The following is a 4,341-nucleotide window of genomic DNA, read 5'->3' as shown; positions in this document are numbered from 1 at the left end:
TTCCACATTATCTTAATATTCTTCTGTATTTTTCAGTATGAAAATATAGATAATTATTTTGATTAGAGTAAAATTTTATTTTTTTATCTTATGAGAGAAGAAATTATTAATCAAGAATGGATATTTGATATTTTCTAAAAGATGTTAATAGAGGTTGAAACCGTATATATAAGATCAACCATTTATACCTTTTCCAAATGAAACTCATTGAAATGTCAGTACACATGTAGTACATAAATGGAATGATACATAGGAATAAAAACATCCCCTATGTATCCAGAATCATCTATTATCACCATGATGAAAGCCAATATTAGGAAGAGAAGATGGTACAGCCACTTTGCAGGAAAATCAGCTTCATTCAAAATGAAGATTGAGCTGGGAAGTGATTTGACTAAGTGTAGTTAAGAATAATGTAAATGCCCAAAAATTGCAATCTCACTAAGTGGTATTTCCTCGTGGAGGAGGTATGTTGTTAGGGGTAGGCTTTGAGGTTTCAAAAGACTGAAGCTATTTCAATCTAGTTTTCTCCACCTTCTGCTTATGGTCTGAGATGTAATCTTTCAGCAACCTCTGCCTGTTTATCTTTACTCTGATATCATCCATCACTGACTCTGATATTCTGGATTATAAGCCCATATAAAGTATTTCTTTTTTAAAGGAAAGAATAATATAAATGAGTTTAATGTTATGAGAAGCAGACCTTGTTTACCTGATATGGTTGCCTTTTCCTTTCTTAGCTTGGGCCATCAAACTTCTGCTATGTTGAATGAGAAATCTCCATATTCTCTACTCTCACATATTGCAGTTTGTCACTTGGCCCTCAGGACCCCCTTATACCTGGGGCTGTATTTTTGTTCTTGGAAGTTAGAAAGTTTGGACTTCCTGACTTTGGAGGCAGGGTTAAAAGTAAATGGGAAGTGAGTGATATACATACCACAACTCTTCTATTTTAGTATGTAAATGGGGGTTATTAGAGGATGGGATTACTGAGGTGAGCATAAAGGAAAGGTGCTGCTTTATTTGAAATGTTTTCTTACCTCATTCTGTGCCCTTGTAAAGGACCAGTCTTATCTCTCAGGCCTGGCCATGTTCCTGTCACTCCTCACCTGCCTATCTCTTGCAGCTCTTAATTCTAGTTCCTACTTCTCACTCTAGGTTTCATCTTGACCAGATTTAGTTCATTTTTCAGTGCTCCTGCTCTGAAACGTACACAAGTTATTTTACTTTTGTTTTATTTTCAAACTTTCAATGTTTATATTCGTTTTTGTTTTACCTCTTTTATGGAAGCCTTAGAGGAGAATCATTCATGGATGTCTCTTTTGATTGGAATGAGAAAATAATGAAAAAAATCTTTTTTTTTAAATTACAGGACATTTTCATGTCTAAGTTTTTCTCTTACATACACCTGCCATGCTAGTTTATCTCCCTGTCTTGTCCTTAGTCCTTTCCTCCCCTTGGTACTTGGATACTGCCTCTTAGGACTTACTGCAGAACCATAAATGCTGGCATACACAAGGGAGGTGTTGATTCTTCATCACTTTTCTAACTTTTTTTCTCCCTTCTCTCTTATCTGTTTGAATAAATTTGGATCTCTGTACTCAATAGTATATTGCTATAGTGCTTGGGCCATGAAAATATCTGTTATTGTTGCCTTGTCATAGTTTTACAGCTCAGGTTTGGCCTAGTTACACTTTGGGATCTAAGTCCAAGAAGTTTGAGGACTTTAATAAAAACTTGTCAGGAGCTAAAAATACTTTTAAATGATTTCTTAATACATGACGCCTAGAAAACCCTTTCATAAATCATGGATAAAGCAATCTGAGATTCTTGTTTCTGTAAAGTACTTAAAAATATGAAAGGGAGAAAGGCCATGGCTTGCTCACTCTTGTCATTAGATAGGGCGCTCAGATATGAGTTTTCCTGCGATTTCTGGTTAGAACATAAAGATGTCTTTGGTAGTTTGCATTACCAGATTGCTTATATTAATTCCCCCTTTTGCTATTGTTTTGGTTTTCTGTCTTCATTGTTTCCAATAGGACCATAGCTCCCCACTCTGTGTAGATAAAAGGTGGGTCCAGTACAGCTGTTATTGTTCTGGCACACAAACTACTTTTTGGGAACAAATGTTCACCATTGTATAGTTGACAGTGGTTTGAAATTCTTTCCTTGTCCTCAGTTTCTTGTAACAACATATTCTTTACATCTTCTTTAATTAATTGTATTGACCTCCCTGTAATCGTATTATGTATCTGTGTGTATGGAAGAAAGATTTTCTTTAAATATTCTGTGGTTTGTGGGTTTATTCTTCCATAAAGTATTTCCCAACACCACATGACCTCAGGCCATTACTAGGAATTACTGTATGCTGGGAACATTGGGGGAGGATAGTGTGAAATTAATCACTGTCCTTTGTTTCAGAGATTTTTATTTTTTAATAAGTAACCAATACTATACAAATAGCTAACTAACTCTTGTGTTCCCCTTCCTGTATGGCTGCTGGTGTAAATAAAATGCATTTTTTCATTGATAAACAATAATAAAATCTCATAAAGGCACAAACATACTTAAAGACAGAAAATATTCACAAAGGAAAATCCATTTAAAATGGAGATAAAATATAAACAAACTGAGATCAAAAGACCCATTCAGAAACATGATATTAAAAATGTCATTGTCAAGTTACAAATTTTTAAGATGAGATAATAATAATATATACTTAAGAAGAGATGAAAACCATTAAATGCACTGTGTGCCCAAAATGTTCACTCAAAATATAGTATAAACCAAAGAATGGAATGGAGCTCTCATTTTTGCTACTACAGAGGCAAAATGGAAGAATTACTATTAGGCTAAACCCAACCTAGATTTCATAGTGCCAAACTATCAAGAAAGCTAGTGTTTCAAAAAATACCACATTAAGCAAATATCGATAATAAAAACAAATATAAAAATAAGAAAGTATTGAAGACCAGCACTAGTCCATGATAATCTGATAGGGTGCATGGGATTATTTCAGTATTCTGGTATCTATAGGGACCTGTTTAGTGACAGAGTATATGGTAAGTTTGGAGAAGTTACTTTTAGGTGCAAAAAAAAAAAGGTATATTCTGTAGTTTAGGATGAAATGTTCTTTAAATATCTGCTAAATCCATTTGGATGATTATTTCTGTTATTTTCACTGTATCAATTTAGTTTCATTTTCCACAAACGGTCAATTGATGAACTTGGGTATTGAAGTCTCCCACTATTATTGTGTTGGCGCCAATATATGCTTTGAGTCTTAGTGATGTTTCTTTTGGTGAATTTAGGTGCCCTAGCATTTGAAACATAGTTGTTCAGAATTGATAGTTCATCTTAGTATTATTTTTTCTTTGACAATTATTTTGTCCTTCCTTATCATTTTTGATATCTTTGGTTGAACGTCAATTTTATTCAATGTAAGAAAGGCTATTTCTGTTTTGTTTCTTGGGACCATTTGCTTGGAATTTCTCTCCAGCCTTTTACCTTGAGATAGTGACTGTCTATATAAGTAAGGTGTGTTTCCTGTATGCAGCAAAATGTTCGGTCCACTTTATTTATCCAACCCCTTGGTTTATATCTTCTTATTGGAGAACTAAGTCCATTGAAGATAAGAGATATTAAATAAAATTTATTGTTCTTTCTTGTTATTTTTATTGTTAGGAATGGAATTACGTTTGTGTGGCTATCATCTTTTGGGTTTGTTGAAAGATTAATTCCCAAATTTTTCCTAGGTGTAGTTTCCTTCCTTGTGTTGGAAGTGTCCATCTACTCTCCTATGTAGAGTTAGATTTGTTCAAAGATGTTTTGTAAGTTTGGCTTTGTCATGGAGTATCTTGGTTTCTCCATCCATGGTAATTGAAAGTTTTACCAGATATCCAAGCCTGGAGATCCAGAAATGAATGCAAAAACCTATGGTCACTTTATCTTTGAAAACTGTGCTAAAACCATTTAATGGAAAAAGGACAGAATTTTCAAGAAATGGTGTTGGATCAAATGGAGGTCAGCATGTAGAAAAATCAATTATTTAAACAAACTCACAGGGTGGGGGAACAAATGATCATCTTGTTAGATGGTGACAAAGAATGAAAACAATCAATACCTCTTCATGTTAAAAGATTTGGTACATATAATAAATTCAAGGTCCATACATAAACATAGTAAAAACAATATTACAAAAAAAGTACCCAACATCAACATAAATGGAGAGAACCTTGAAGCCATTCAACAAATATCTGGGAATAGAAACGGTTGCCCAATCTCCACTTACTTTTTTAATATAGCATTAGAAATCTTATTCACAGAAATTAGACAACCAAA

This window comes from Rattus norvegicus, chromosome Y, assembly GCF_036323735.1.
Source record: "Rattus norvegicus strain BN/NHsdMcwi chromosome Y, GRCr8, whole genome shotgun sequence".
NCBI lineage: Eukaryota > Metazoa > Chordata > Mammalia > Rodentia > Muridae > Rattus > Rattus norvegicus.
The sequence above is the reverse complement of the archived record's forward strand: the minus strand, read 5'-3'. Positions refer to the sequence as shown.